The 16,361-nt window shown below is 43.2% G+C and overlaps 1 protein-coding gene across 5 annotated transcripts in view; it reads right to left on the bottom strand.

The window, feature by feature from the left end:
- LOC309654658 (uncharacterized protein) overlaps positions 1–16,361 on the bottom strand; it is a 135,761-nt gene that overhangs the window by 70,476 nt on the left and 48,924 nt on the right. For 2 of the 5 annotated variants that reach the window (XR_014260382.1, XR_014260383.1), the window contains exon 1: positions 199–8,302. The exons of 2 other annotated variants lie outside the window; for them this stretch is intronic. The gene's annotated coding sequence lies outside the window, so the exon portion shown is untranslated. Of the gene's footprint in view, positions 1–198; positions 8,303–16,361 lie in introns of those variants that run through there. One more of the 5 variants, XR_014260384.1, reaches the window with a different exon arrangement.

Raw genomic sequence — 16,361 nt, 5'->3', positions numbered from 1 at the left:
TAATGTGGTAAGTGAAATCAAGGAGAACTATAGGCTGTTAAGTGTAGTAGTACATATGAACGTGATTAATCATCATCGTTTGTTTCAGTCTTGCAGATACTAGGTCTCTACCTTTTATTTTCTCTGTCTTTGGGAGAATGTAAGGATGTTGAAGTGGACACAAAAAGAGTCAAGAGTTGAGAGAGAACTGCTACTCACCAGCAAAATGAGAATGGCCAGTGGCTTGCTTGATCTTCTCCTCTTTCAGGACAACCAATAGTACCACGCGTTTCCTTTAGGTAGGACGGACATGCGTGATGAAGACAAAGCCTTAGCCATTCAGATTCTATTATAACCAAATGTGTAAAACACTGTTACTACAAGCCAGATATTGGGATATAAAATAGCTTTATTATACTGCAATGGAAATTTACTTTTTCTATGCAAATAGAGCTAACTCTGCATATGCATGTAACAAATGGTGAAAATATTAGCATAATTTTATGGAGAAATTAAAGTTTAACTCACAACTAGTAGAAGACACTTGCCACACATTATAATTGACAAACGATTGGATACTGGATATTTAAATACTCTACAAAATTAATAAACAATCCCATAAAAATTGGGCATTTCATGAAAGAAAAAAGATTTATGGCCAGAAAGCATATGAAAATATGTTCAACCTCATTGAAAGGGAGAATATTAATTAAAACCACAAGTATTTTGCTCCCACCAGACTGGCAAAAATGTAGAAGTCTGGCAATAGCAAGTGTTGAAAAGAATGTATATAGAACAATCAGAATTCCTATATACTGCTGGCTGAGAGTAAACCACACTGGTAGGAAAACAATTTGTCATTACCTAATCAAGTAGAAGTTGTGTGTTTCCCACTACATCACTATTTGGATATTGGGAGACACTTGCACATGCACTCCAGAAAACATGGACAAGAATGTAAGTACTTACATATAAGCATTTTGGGGAACTGTAATACCTAGAAAGAGCCTAAATGTCCATTGACAAAAATCTGGATAAATAAACTGTGGTGTATTCTTACAAGAGATACCACACAGCAGTAAAACAGAATTCTCAAAGCACAAAGATGAGAGGGGAAAAGTTCCAGAAGAATATACATGGTATTATCTTCCACTTGTATAAAGTTTAAAAGTAAACAATTTAGGGATATAAATTTGGTAAACACTAAAGAAAAGCAAGAGAATAAGAAAAATAATTCTAACTCTAGGAGGTAGGCCAAGGGCTCAGAGCAGGGTAAACACACAGGGACCTTAGATGTATCTTAAGCTTGTTGGTGAGTCCACTGGTGTTCATTTCATTATTACTCTTTAAACTTTACACATAAATTTTAATTAATACATATATATATATAATTTTGCATTGTTATGTTTAATAAAAATAAATGGGAATATATATATATAATATGTATTATATATATATAAAATACACAAATATTTGTCAGTGCAGTTACCAATGCTATGAGGTCAGCCTTCAAAGAAAGTGGGGTTTATTTATTTGTTTGTTTGTTTTTAATGTGTTTCTCTTGCTCTAGGTATTTTGGTTACTATTTGCTACTTCATAGATATGCAAAGCTGAAATTCTCTAGGTTTATTTTACTCCAACATGAAAATGTTTCTGCAAAATAATTGCTCTAAAATGCCTTCTCTTCTGCCTTGCTATGGTGGGAAGATGTTATAAATTATCTTAACTTTTGGATGAAAAGAAAATAATTTCTCACATGAGTGCTATCTGGAAAGCTCTTCCTGCACACTCTGAAGTTCTTTATAGTGATTTCTTGTGTAACACTATCAAATATACCACCTGGCTACAGCAGCTGTGGATAAAATCTGTCCACTTGCTTTCTCACAGGGCTTGTGCTATTTAATATTTTAATTCCTACTCCAAATGGATCTTACTAGGAAAAGTCATGTCCATGGGTCCAGGGTGTCTCCTTGAATCACTGGTGAGATCTCCTCCTGCCTTCTCTCTCTAGTCTGAAGGCTCATCTTCCAGCCTAACAAGTCCTGCAGGCTGCCTTGTGGTGTTCGCTGCTCCCTTATAATCTCCATCTGGAAATTTTAGGAGGAATTAATCTCCTGATTTCCCAAACAAGTGGTATCTCTGCTTGCATGCTAAATACCAGAGCAATGGGCTCCTTCTTTAAAGATAATCTTTTGCTTTTACACTACTTATTTCTATGTGCCCAGATGCACTAACCACAGTGAGAGGGCATGTCAGGCTCTGTCACTCATTGTCACTGATTCTCTAAATTGGATTACCAAGCCTCACCCATATTTGACAGCTTTCCAGCTTTCCTGACATGGAGTTGGACAGCCCTTTCCTAAAGGACTGCCTCCTGTTTACTCCAGTTTTCTCCCATTTTGTCCCCGTTACCACAGAAAACACAAGGACATGTCACTGGGGATTATCAAGGATGTGCTTCTGGGGATTGTAAGAGATTTTGCAGCATAATCTCAGGTCTACATGTTTTCAGCCCCATGTTCTGCCCTGTTTGCGTTATATAATGAAAGAATTGACCACTCTTACAAGTTGATGCCAAATGTATATGCAGAGCCAAATTTCTCACATTAAAACATAGGGCATGTTCAAAAAGTTCATTTTTAGGTCAGTTGCTGAAATGTGAGATTCATTTTCTTCTAAAAAACAATGTTTGCAGTGTTGGTGCTGACCACAGACTTGGCCCCAATACTCTATCTAAAAAAGTATCAGAAATAGCATACTATTGCAGCGAAAATAAGCAGAACACAACATTGTTTCACAACTGATAATAAAATATAATGCCCAACAGTTGCAAATAAATCATTTTTATTTATTTGAATTCAGGTGATTGAGGAAAGGTTAATTCATCTAGCAGACAAAAAGGGAGATGAAAACTTCTGTGAATATTCTGAAGGGGGATTCAGGCAACTTTCAAAGATTTGCAGATACTAACGAGGCTGCTTTTTAGTAGCAGTAGTAGTAGTGGAAGAAGAAGGAGAAGAAGAAGAAGAAGAAGGAGAAGGAGAGGGAGAAGGAGAAGGAGAAGGAGAGGGAGAGGGAGAGGGAGAAGGAGAAGAAGAAGAAGACAAAGAAGAAGAAGAAGAAGGGGAAGAAGAAGAAGAGGAAGGAAAAGAGGGAGGGGCAGGAAGACAAGTAGAATTGTCATCATTATGCAAGCTTTTCACTTCAACATTTCTGTCTTTTCATTGATACAACCCTACCACTTGTAGAACTCAAGTTATTGGTTGGTTCGCAATGAAATAATAGAGAATTGAAAAGAAAAAGGTTGAAACTGAGAAAAGAGGGGCTTTCCTGAGTAAACAAAAGAAAGAAGCATCTTGAATAGGATTCACTGATTAAAAACCCACATATGTTTATTCAGCATCCACTATCTGCCCAGCTCTATGCTAGGTCTTAGGGATATAACAAAGAAGAATAAGACAGTTGCTACCATTTTGGCATCAACCTATTGCAGTGGGTGGTAGAACAAAATAAGGCAGGGGGCCTAGGAGTAAGAACTGACACATAAACATATAAATTACACCATAATGTGCTAAAAGCTGTTTTAAAAGAGGATCAAGGTACTGTTTGTGGGAGTCTGGAAACGCTTCCCCTAAATGACAGTTAATCTTCAAAAATGAGTAAGAATTTTTTAGAAGGAACAGAATGTACAAAAGCACAGGCATAAAGTCATTTTGGAAATGATGTGATGTTCAGATTAAGTGCAGGGAGGAGAATAGGAAATGGAGAGAGATGAGGCTGAAGAATTAAGGTGGAAACTAACCCTACATCCTTGAACGCAAAGAGAGTTTAAACTCAATTCCGTAGGTAACTTGGAGACAACAGCTTCAACTGGTAATAAAATGTTGGAACAACCAATGAAATTAACTGAGATGGAATTAATTGATCTTTGCATGACTTAAAAGAGAGAAGACAGCATCAGGAAATCACAGTTCTCTCTGTGGAGAGAGAAGGGAGGGAATGATCAAAAGGCATAAGATCAGAACTTTTCTCTGCCCTGGCGGCTGCTGAGACAGTTCAGTGCCTTTTCAAGGGGAAGTGAAATTGGGAAAGGGAACGCGCCTTGGGGTCTTTGGGAGGCAGAGTGAACAAGTATGTATCAGTGCTGGATGTTTGCAAGCGCACCCCTCAGCCTTTTACAATACCATTTCATCTTAAGATTGAACGTAGAGTGAATTTTATGTCAGGGACTGCTGAAGAACTGGAAATCATGTACTAGCATCTGCAAGTCCTGGGTCATATGTAAATGGGGAATTCATGTTTAATTATTGACAGGAGCTAATGAACAATCACTTACTTGTTTGAACCTCCCTTTGGCATTTCTGCAATGTGGTTCCTAGAATCATACTTTTCTTTTTCTTCCTTTCTGCCCCCGACTTTCACCAGTGAAAGAGTGCTTTGGCAGCGATAAACCTCTCCAGTGAAGAATGCTCTCTTACAGTAAATTCATGGCATTTCAATAGGTCCGCTTCGCTGTGTCTCTGGTTTCTGGCTTTTCACAAGTCTTAAGTTTAGAACCTTGGGCAAGAATAACAATGTAACTAGTTAAACAAGAAAATGATAAGGTTAAAACATTAGAAATTAATAAAACCTCACATGTGAATCAGGGACAGTTCAGTTTTCAGAATGCTAAATCCTGCTATCTGATTCTGCCGTCCCTGGCAAAGCTGTCCTGGGCCTGGGCCGGGGTAGATGGCCTGATCTCTAATACCATATACACGGCAGCCTTCCCAGCTCCTCAGAAAATGAACCGGTTCAGGCCTCTAGCTGTGTCTAGAGAAGGAAGGCACTGCCACCTACAGGTTGTAAAATCAGGGACATAATAAATTAATATTTAATTTGTAGAAAAAAAGTTATTTTATTAATGTAACATTTTCATAGCCCCAAAAGCCTCAAAGTTAGCTAGTTTATCCTCCTGCCTTTGGGCAGATCTGTTCCTAAATATACAGAAATTTTCACTGAGATTAAAGAAGCTCAGCTCTCAGACAATTAAAATCTAAGTCAGACTTGCCCTGTAGGAATTGGGAATTAGGCTGGATGTGGCACGGGGTGAGCAGTGAAGGGGTAGTGGGTAATTGCCTTCTTAAGTACTCTTTAAACTCAGAGCTTTCTGGGCCCCAGTTTCTTCATTCGTAAACTGAGATAATGGATTAAATTGGGGGTTTTCAAAGTGTGGTCCCTGGACCACCATCACCAACCTCACTGGAGATTTGTTAAATATGAAAGTTTCTCTGGCCCTGTCCCAGACCCCAGACTTATTGAACTGAAAACCCTGTGGGTAGGACCCAGCAATCTGGGATTTAACAAGCCCTCCAAGTGATTGTAATATACACAAAAATGGGAGAATCACTGGGTTAGATGATCTAGAAATATCCAGTAAATATGCTATTCCACATCACAAGGGTGGTATCACCTGCAGTTCAAACACCTGTCTGTGGAGGAGCTGAATCCCTGGGAAAATTGACCCTGGGGGAGGAGAGGGCAATTGAGGAAAAGCTGGAACTGAAGAAGCAGGTTCACCACTCTACTAAGTGGACGTGTGGCCATCGATACACCATCTCAATGGTCAACTGGAAGTCTAAAAACTAAAAAGTTTTTCACCCTAGTTCATCAACACAAAAATGTACCAGGCACCCCTCTGCTCTGCCTGACTTTGTCTAAATTAATACCTCTCCCCTGGCTGAACTCCAACTATCAAATATAATCCTTCAAGACCCAGGTTTTCTTTCCTCCTTCACAAAGCCTTTTGTGAACAGCAATACATCCTTATTTTTCAATTACCCTGAATCCCTTTGACCCCTGAAGTCTGTAGCAGAAAATTTAGTACTTAACGACCTACCATCCTGGAGTATTCTCAAATTGTTTCTCATGATTACCTCATCTCGCTGCCCAGATCTCCCCAAGGATTTTTGCTTATATGGCTCATATACTTATCCCTATGCTTCTGGCAAGTTCCCAGCATAGCTCTGGCACAAACTGGTGTTTATCAAATTGTTGGTAATGGGTTTTATACGGTTCTCTGAAAACAGAGATTTGAGTCTGTGAATAGATTTTAAGCCATCACAATTTTCCCCCTCCTTCCTTCATTGTGCTCATGAAGAATTCTGCAAAAGGGTCATGTTGACTTCAAAAATAGCTAAAACCCACCAAAAGTAGCTGAAATTAAAGGGCGAGGGTTTCTAGGCATTGCCTTAGACCCACATGTATAGATCAATGGAATAAACACAACTCAAACTTCCTCTGTTATGGGGCATTTACTTGGGCAGTTAGAAAAATAAAATCTAAACCCTACTGAAAAAAATTTTAAATCATCCGTTTGAAGAGAACTTAATGAAAGTTGTGCTTAGATTTAGTTAGCCCTTGAAAAGAAACCCAAACACCAGTAATAATTTCTGGTACTGTGGCTATAAGGTCATTTATGCAAATAATTACTAAAAACCTCCACAAATTTATTCTGGGTTTCCTTTCAATAGTAAGAAGGAAGCTGAGGACAAGATGAGATGGCCTTTGGCTGTTACAGCTGTTCTAGTTCGGTGCTCTGCTAAGAGAGGCCCATCTGTTGTGAAGAAAAAAGAGTCAGGGGTCTGAAGTTACCCCAAGCCCTTTCCTTTTATGCAAGGTACGTGAACATCTGAATGTGCCTGACGCTGAGGCCAGAAGCTGTCCAATTCATGTTAGCCTCCCAGCTCCTAACCCAGCTCTGTCACGTAACAAACCCTTTGTTACACTGAATTAGGCAAAAACACACTAATATATCCATAGTTATTTGGGGACAAGACCAAGTAAAGTTTATTCTACCACTCTCAAATTTTATTTATACAACTCCCATTTTAAGAGGCCTAATTGTTTATAGTAAAGAGGCCACTTTGAATGGGACAAAAATGGACAGGGTCAAAGTTTGGATCTTCATTGCAAAGCAAACCAACGTCATTCCGATAGAGTCAGTCTAGTTTTCTTAGGATTGGTTGGGAGACTGGTTTGGGTTTGTTGTGTGCATTTTACGAAAATCCAGATTTTCTCTGTAACTTGCAGGCTGCGGTGCTATCCTCCTGAACTCTCATCAGCGTATGACATTCTAAATGACCTGGAATTGAGAGATGTTTTCTGCTCAGAACAGCTATCTGGCAGCTGCACAGTGGAGGTGGTGGCATTTCAACAGGGCCGGTTAGTAAAAGACCCTTTATTGTCTTCTGGCAGAGGACCAGGCTGTGAAGTGTATTGTGTGCTTGGGAATGCTTTGAGATAAAAGGTGCAGAAGAAGTAGAATGGACTCTATTCAGCTTCGTGGAGGGCAGAACAGAGACTGTCTTCATCGGTTTGGATTCTGTGCTTTGGGCAGAGGAGCACACTGGCAGCAGAGCCTCGTGGGCGCAGAGGGGTGAGGCACCCTCTCGTGGCTCCTCTGGGTGGCTCTGAGTCCAGGCGTACAAAAGCATTGCTAAAGAATCACTGCCCTGTTGCGAGAAGCTTATGTGGTCCCCCCCTGAAAGACATTCTCTGTGCTCCCACGTGGGAGGGGAGCTGTAGACTTCTCCCCGAGGGGACAAGCTGCGGGGACCACACAGTTGGAAGGATCATGCGGAATGCCCAGCCTCCACCTTTGCACAGCACTTCCCAGGTTACAGGCTACTTTCAGAGGGAGACCTCATGTAAGTCTTGCAACACCTCCAGGAAACATGCAGGGCAGGTATTAATACTTCCATTTAATAGATGAGGAGAATAAAGTCCAAGAGCTTCAGTGACTTGCCCAAACTTATGTGGCAAATGAATCAGGAGATCTGGGACCAGAAACCTTTATCTTTGCATCCTAGTTAAAGATTCATCCTTCACCATGAGGCAGCTTCTCAGAGCCTGCCTCTCAGATATAACCCAGAACCAGAAGCCACATGGTCCCACGGTCTGGTGAGGGTGGCTCCACCTTCCTGCCCGTTCTCAGTCACACCTGCTCTCCGCTCCTGGTCAAATATGCACCTATCACAGGACACTCTCACGGCTCTGGAAATGGGGGCAGGACATTAACTTGGCAGGATACTGGGCTACTGGTCTGGACTACCGTGGCAGTAGCCAAGGCACTCTAATGTCCTCAAAGGGCTGGTAGTCCTCCTCTTAAAGTAGAGTTCCCAGCCCCTAACCCCAAACCCCAGTGGCTCGTGGAGCCTCTTAAATTTCAATCAAAGGCAAACGAGAAGGCAGATTCAGGTTGCTGAACCCCTTTCTTTGGAAGGAACTGGAGATGCACTAGCTCTACTGAGCCATGTTAAAAAGGAACTTTACAGGGGCTTCCCTGGTGGCGCAGTGGTTGCGAGTCTGCCTGCCAATGCAGGGGACACGGGTTCGAGCCCTGGTCTGGGAAGATCCCACATGCCGTGGAGCAACTAAGCCCGTGAGCCACAACTACTGAGCCTGCACATCTGGAGCCTGTGCTCCGCAACAAGAGAGGCCGCGATAGTGAGAGGCCCGCGCACCGCGATGAAGAGTGGCCCCCACTTGCCGCAACTAGAGAAAGCCCTCGCACAGAAACAAAGACCAACACAGCCATAAATAAATAAATAAATAATAATTAAAAAAAAAAAAAAAAAGGAACTTTACAAACAAAGCAAAAACTAGTCAAAGATTTCCCACACCTTCAGTCATTCCAAAGGGCCTCCAAAAAGACCATAGAACTTCAGATGGCATGAGAGAAAACAGCGTCATTGATGGGGAGGTATCTCTTCCTTGAGGAGACTTTACAGAATTTCTACATTGGATGTTTCCTGAAAACGCAAAACCCAAATCGACCTGGCTCCTGGGAATTGACCGGTTGGGGACAGTTTCCTTGTCTGTTAAGACAGAGAATGGGGGTTGGACAGCTGCCCTATCTGCTTCACAAAGAGGTGTGTGTGTGAGTGTGTGTGTGTGTGTGTGTGTGTGTGTGTGTACAGGGAACACTACTTGCAAAAGTGCTTTTTAAAATATAGAGAACTTGACTTTTTTTTCCTTAGTGGTGGTAGTACAGAAATACAATGGCCGTCCAAAAAGAAAATCTACATTTCTATCCCCTAGAAAGCTGGCCAAAGGAGATTTGTTTCATTTCCATTTAAGTTTTTTAAAAGACATAGGGCATTGAGTCTCAAACTTAGCTGACATCAGAAACTCCTGGGGGGCTTGTTTCTGATCGCTGGGCCCCACCCCCATAGTTTCTGATTCAGTAGGTCTGGGGAGGGACCTGAGAAATTTACATTTCTAACAAGTTCCCAGATACTGAGGCTACTGGTCTGGGCATCATGCTTTGAGAACCACTAACATAGGGAATTAAAAAAAAAAAAAAACTGAAGAAGAGGACTTATTTAGAAAGTTACTCTCTGAGGGCCTGAAAGTCCAACCAGAGCGGCCTGGGGTTGTTAGAGGCCACTTTCACTCTGGGTGACTTTGGAGATGGAACAAGACAGTTGCCACCTTCTCAATGACACTGCCTACAGCGCTTCAATCTGTTTCCAATTTAAAGGAAGAGAACAAGTGCTCTGCACACGCTGAGCTCAATAAACCTGTCGTCGACAGGCAGCTCTGCACCTGGAGCTGAGCTGACATGACACTTATGGGCTTCAGAGAACTTTGTGAAGACTGTTACTGCTGCCTCTACCTTGCAAGGGATTTTGTCATGAGTCACTTTCTCGACACCACTCAAAAGCCAGCTTTAGGTAAAATTATAAGTTAGGCCTTCATTATTCTTCCACCTTCTCAGTGCCTCAGCTTTCTCCTGCCCATAAAACTGATCTCTGTCTCTCTCTCTCTCTCCCTCTCCTGTCTTCAGCCAGTAGTTCTCAAAATGTAATGCTCACCCAAATTACCTGGGGATCTTATTAAAATGCAGTTTCTGATTTAGGTCTGAGTTAGTGAGGCCTGATACTCTGCATTTCTACCAAGCTCCCGAGAGATGCTGATACTTCTGGTTTCCAGACTATGCTCTTGGCAGCAAGGCATGAAATAAGTTGAGGCTTCTTAAGATTATCTATAAATCTTATCTTTCATTCCCTAGTTACCCTTCTGCTAGGGGAGACTAGAGGCTAATGGAAAATTATATCTACTACTGTTAGCATGTGAGCTTAACAACTACTTCCTCTCCCGGTAATAACGTGCTAGAATGTGTAGGATTTCGGAGGCCCCCTCAGGGAATGACACAGTAGGGACTTCCAATCCAGGGACTGGCCACTGAGGTGAAATTTTGGAGTTAGGGCCAGTTCTCATCTTTCTCCTTGTACGGCTCTGACCTCCATTTGCTGAGGAAAGAGTCAATCCCTAAGGTGGATGAGTTGACCTGATTATTTATTTATTTGCAATTTATATCCTATCTCCTTCTAAAATGGATTTAAAGCGAGGAGATCTGATTAAGGATCAGGCTATCTGACCAGTAAAGTCAGTGTAAAATTGTCCCCTATGTTTTCAGTTGTCCTCTTTTTATAAAGAAGAAGGAGTGGAGGGTGGGTGTGTGTGTGGAAGCTGAATTTTTCCCTGGCTTCCCTGTGTGTATGCTCTCAGCCATTCTTTTGCTTCTCGGAAAATTCATTGTATCAGATCAATTTCTCAATTCTTCTCTTTCTGTTATTTTATCTGAAAGAACGCCAGCTCAAACCAAAATAACCCAATGCCAAGAACCAAATGAGAAAGATGATTTATCAATAATTTATGGAGTCTTCTTTGACCCTTCATTCTCCCCTGTCCCCTTTACCCTATCTGTCACAATGTCCTGTCGTCCTGCCTTTCACATCTTTCTCAAATTCACTCTCCCTCCCTCACTTCCATGCCTACCAAACAGCCCAGCCCTCACAACCTCATGTCAGAATATCACTATTAATTCCTAGTGTTTAGTGGCGACCTGGTTTGGAGAGTACTCAGCTGAGAGTTTCTTATGCATTAACTCACTGTACACTATGAGTGTTATCATTTCCCCCTTTTTACAGGCGACTAGTTTGACACTTAGAGGTGAATTAACCTACCTAAGTTTCCATACTTAGCAAGTAATCTAGTAGTAGAATGCAGGCACACTCTTCCACAACTAGACAATACCACCTCCTGTGCTCTGGATGCATCTGTCTGTCTGTGCATCTGTCCATGTGCTTATTGGTCTACCTCTCTCAGCTTATTCTCCTCCCCAAATGGAGGTGCTTAGAAATTATTTTCTATATTAGAATTCTCTTCCTTTCATGAGGCATGATGATAAGGTAATCAGATCTACTGCTCTAAGCATGTGAGATCAGCATAGTATTTCTACACCACTCACCAGGGATTGCCTATGGTTTAAGTCTCTCTCATAAAATCTATCCTCAAACTGCCAAACCAACTTCCCTAAAACATGTCTTTGTCAGTTCAGGCTATTGTGACAAGATGCCATAGATTGGGTGGTTTAAACAACAGACGTTTTTTTCTCACATAGAGGCTGGGAAATACAAGACCAAGGTGTGGCAGATTCAGTTCTTGGTGAGGGCTCTCTTGCTGGCTTGCAGATGGCTGTCTTCTGCTTGTGTCCTCACATGGAGAGCAGAGAGAGAAGCAAACTCTCATGTCTCTTCCTATAAGGGCACTAATCCCATTGTGAGGGCTCCACCCTTACGGCCTAATCACCTCAAAAAGGCCCCATCTCCAAATACCATCATATTGGGGACAAGAGTTTCAATATATGAATTTGGGATAGGACACAAACATGTAGTTCATAGCACACTGTTTTCCTCACATTGTTCCCTTGTTCCAAGAATGGACAAAGCCTCAGAAGAGGACCCTTGTCATTTACTCTACCGCTCAGTATCTGAACTCCATTTCCATGCTTGGGGAATCCTCTCCCTCAATAAGCAGAGCCCACTGTTGAAAGTTGCATCACTAGCCTTCCTTGCAGCTAGGGCCTCGGTGTATAACCTAGGACCCACCTTCAGACAACAGCACCCCAAATTTTAAATTGGAAAAAGCCTGGGCCTTGGAGAGCTCATTCCGGCAAAGGCTAGTGGTAGCTCCGCCTGCTTTCCAGAAGCAAGGGTGGCTGCAGTTTTAGCAGCAGAGTCCAGGACTGTGGTGCCACGGAGCAAGCTGAGCCCGGGTGCCCAGTGACAGTAAGAGAGGTGTCTTCAATGACCAAGCAGGTTTTACCTGGTGGCACAGCTTCCAAACCCCCCAGGAGAATCTCAGAAGTTCCTGCGACTGTCTGATCAGAACTTTTTCTGCACTAGGTCAGCCAGAGTTGGGTTTTGGCTTTGCTACTAAGCATACTACCTGCTTTAAACTCCTCGCCTCATCAACGGGAGGGGCAGCCGCTGCTTCCTACAGCACTCACACCTCAGAAGTGGAGCAACAGAGGGAGGCCCGTGAGAGACAAACCTTGACTTCTCTTTTGCTTTGTCATTTTCAGTGACATGTTCATTTACACTGACTTGTCATGCCCTGACATAGAACGGGCTACCCTTGTGGACTCTGGCACAGGCATATGCTATGACTACCGCAGGATGGGCAGGAAGATGCCAGGGCCTCCCATGATCACCACCTCCAGTACCGGGACCCCCAGAGGCCCCACACCTGCACCCAGCAGAGAGCCTGGAGAAACTAATGAGTGCGAGAACCTGGAGAAATGTGCCACTCAGATGCTTGCTCTGCCACAGCCCCTGCTAACCTCACAGGTCCGAGACCCCTCACCTCTCCCAGAGGGGCCACAGCTGTGATTCGGAGGCACGTAACCCACGGGTGCCATCCCCTGAGTCACCAGTGGCCCACACTTTTACTGTGCTGACGATATCTTGGGTGTTTGCATATGCCCAAACTCATCACATTGCCTCCATTAACTGTGTGTAAATTCTTCGTGTATCCATTATACCTCACTGAAGCTGTTTTTTGTTTTTTTAATGAAAATGACATGGTACAAAATAAAATGAGCTGGTGGAGTCAGATTTTTCTCTTTCGGGAGCTGACGTTGGAAAAAATAAATAAAACAGATATAAGCAGGTAATTTGCAATAAAAAACAAAGCCATATTGAACGACAGGAGCAGGGGCCACTGCGGGCCACGAGGATGCCAAATCATGAGGAGGCAGGAACCCTGAGCGTGCAAAGCCTTAGGCCCACGGGGCACGAGGTGGAGAGAGGAGTGAGGAAGCACTTGGGAGGCCGCGGGGGCCCGTGGACGGGGGCAGCTAGAGAGAGCACCCCAGAACTGCAGTGAGGCCCGTGGCCACCTTACGCTGGAGGCCTCCCCGTCCTGCTCCTCCTCCGCCAGGCCGCTTGCTCTCCTGCCGTCCCCAGGGCCCGGCATCTGACCACACGGCACCCAGGACGTGAGGTCAGCTTGAGGTCAGCTATGTTCTTTTGACCAGAACAGCCTCCCTCAACATATGGACACACATTTCTGCCAACACAAGGCTCTGCTTCTTAAGCACCCTGACTACAAGGATGCCTTCTTCCTCGCAAAGCACAGAAAGCACCCAGAGGCTGGTCTTTCTGAATGTCGCTCAGGTACCTGGACGCATAAACATGGCAGTGTGAAATTAAGAGATGCTCGCTCCTAGGAAAACGGTAATGGTAAGAAAAAAGAAGTTAGCACGGTTGAAAAATAGCATAGAATTGCATTCTCCTCACATCTATAGTTTCATTTTGCTTTTTTCTAATTACTTCTCTTTTACTTCCTTTCCATGACCCTGTATGATGGTCTGGTGACTGTACCCTCAGCTTTCCTGTGTAAACTGACTGTTGGGACATTGAAGCACAGCAATGACCTGTGACTAAATGGAGGTTTGGTCCATGCCTTTGGCACTGTTACTCATCCCTGGGCTTCCTGAGTCAAGTCTAACCTCTTCTGCTGCTTTTCAAAGTCCTTCCTAGCCAGGACCCACCCTCCTTATCCAACTTGATTTCCCTTGCCAATAATAACCCATTAACTCAGGCCCAAACTTCCATTTTTTATAAAAGGTTCCATGTAGATTTGCCACAAGCAGCTAATTTGTCATAACTTCTAGGCACATTATATCCCCGGGACAAGGCTGGAAAAATAATGTCTGGGCCCTTGAAGATATTTCTTTGCCTTGCTGTTGTCACAGCTAAATGCAGTGATTCATTAGCCCTTGTGAGAAATGCCTGACTGTCATTCTTAGAAGATATTACCGTTACTATGCAGTAGCAAGTCAACAGTCAAAGAGAATTGAAATCTCTCCCTTCTCTGAACTCCCTCAGTACTTTGGGTTTACAATTCTCACAGCCCGTATCAGGCAGAGCTCTGTGCTGTGGCACACACACGGCACACACACAGCACAGTCTCCTACCAGACCCCACTCTGATAGCTGGGACAGGTGTAGCTCCCTGTCTCTAACTGGGCTTGGAACTATGAAGGTAATCTGTAATTGTTTTTTACTGAAATGAAACCATTCCTGAAACATAGTTTTTCTTTCTCCTTTTTAAAGAAACTACATTTACTGAGCACCTTCCTTGTTCCAGACAAGGAACTAAAATGATTTATGTATCCTGTTGAATTATCTCCCTGAACCCCCAGGAGAAGCTTATGAGGTAAGCGTCCCTCCTGTGTCTGTGATCTTGGTAAGCATGAGCACTTCTTTGCTGGTAAACTCACCTCCTGCCCTTGTGTTCTTCTGATGGCTAAGAAAGTAACTGAGGCCTTTAAAATGACAGAAAAACACAACTTAAACAGCAAGCAATCTAAATTAATGTCTTCAGCTGGTCGTCAAGTGTTTCTCCATGTGTGGGCCTCAGGAAATAGTGGATTCACAGATATATTGAACAAGAATGTCTGTGGGTGATTTAATATACAATTAAAATGCAGATTCCTGGGCCCCACCTCTGATCTACAGGATCAGAAACTTTGGGATGAGTTGTAAAGCACTTAAGGTGGTTTTGACACACACATAGACTGAATCTATGTGTCAGTCAGAATGTGCTAGTCGCGCTGCAGAAACAAACCATACCACAATCTCAGTGACTTAATGCAAGAAAAGTTAAAATCTCACTCACGCCAACTGCTGTGGGAATGAGTAACTCTCCAGGGGGTAGTTCCATGTGGTGGCTCAGTGGTCCAGGCTGTACTGATCTTGCGGCACCTTCCTTTCAACATAAGGCTTGAAGAAGGATTCACTGTGTTGGAAGAAGGGAACTTGCCTACAGAGGGAGTCATAAAACAATATTCCATGTTCATAATCTTCAGAAAGGAGAGGAGAACTGGAAATGCTAGTGATCACCGGTAAAATGTACCTTAGGTAAGGTTGTCTTTACATCCCCATGAGCACACGCTACCCTTCCAGGACGCCCTAATTTATTCTCTAGTTTAATGACATCCTAGAGTGGCAGGTGAGAAGGCTGTGTAAATTAACATTTGCCTCTTCCAGCTCAATTCCAGGAGCACTTCAGACCTCAGGAGAGGAGAGCCAGAGCAAAAGGTAATGGTCATTTGCCTCACTGTCTTCCCTTCTTTGTGTTTGTATGTGAAGAAAATGAACTAGGGGTAGAATTTTCCTCAGGGAATGTTCACAATGAGGGAAAGAAGCTAATGTTGCTAAGAAACTCCAAAGGAAGCCTCCTGATGCTGTGTACTTCTGGGAACCACGTCTAGACCCTGGAGATGACTCAAGGATGGTTCCCTTGCAGGACTTGGGGATTGGACCACCCATTCACCCACATCCTTTGCTCTTTTCCCTCCCCACCTCAGAGTTTTCTTACTCTCTGGTTTACCATGGAACAAGCAACTCTACACAGTTTTTCTGTCTCTCCCACCTTTCTGAAGAAAGCACATAAGCCCTCTTGTCAGATGGTTATAAAAGAGAAATAGCCACAGGTCAAAAATATAATGAGGAGAGAAAGTGTAGGAAAAGTCCTGCCTCAGGAAAAAGCCCGGTAAAATGGAGGTCACATAAAGGCATATGTTGATTTGCCTGAATTGTCTTCTCTCTCCTCCAGGAGGATGGGACCACATGCCCTTTGGCTAAGCAGAGGCTGGATGGAGGAGAGGATCAGTGAACAGAAGACAGAGGCCAACTGTGTTTCCAATTACATCTCAGGAGGAAGCCAGAGACTCCAGAACAGTGGCTACAGGAACCTTGAAAGGACCTCTGTAAGTTTGCTCTTTTCTCTCCTCTCCAGATAAGAAATGGCCTCCCATGCTTCAGCCAGACTTGGATGTATCAACACTATGTGTGTATGGATGTATGTACATACTAGAACATTCTATGAGAAAGGAAGGAGGGTGCTGGGAACCAGTGTGGTCTGAAAAGGTGGCCTGGGTGTAACCCTGAGACAGGCTCTGTGGCAGCTCCAATAGGAAGTGACAAAGCCATAGAATTTTTTTTTTTAATTTCAAAAACTTTCTGCAATAACCACCCAAAGTCTAAA

The sequence above is a fragment of the Balaenoptera physalus genome (assembly GCF_965194825.1).
Source record: "Balaenoptera physalus genome assembly, chromosome: 2".
Classification (NCBI taxonomy): domain Eukaryota; kingdom Metazoa; phylum Chordata; class Mammalia; order Artiodactyla; family Balaenopteridae; genus Balaenoptera; species Balaenoptera physalus.
Note: the sequence above shows the minus strand (reverse complement) of the source record. Positions and strands in the feature narration are given on the sequence as shown.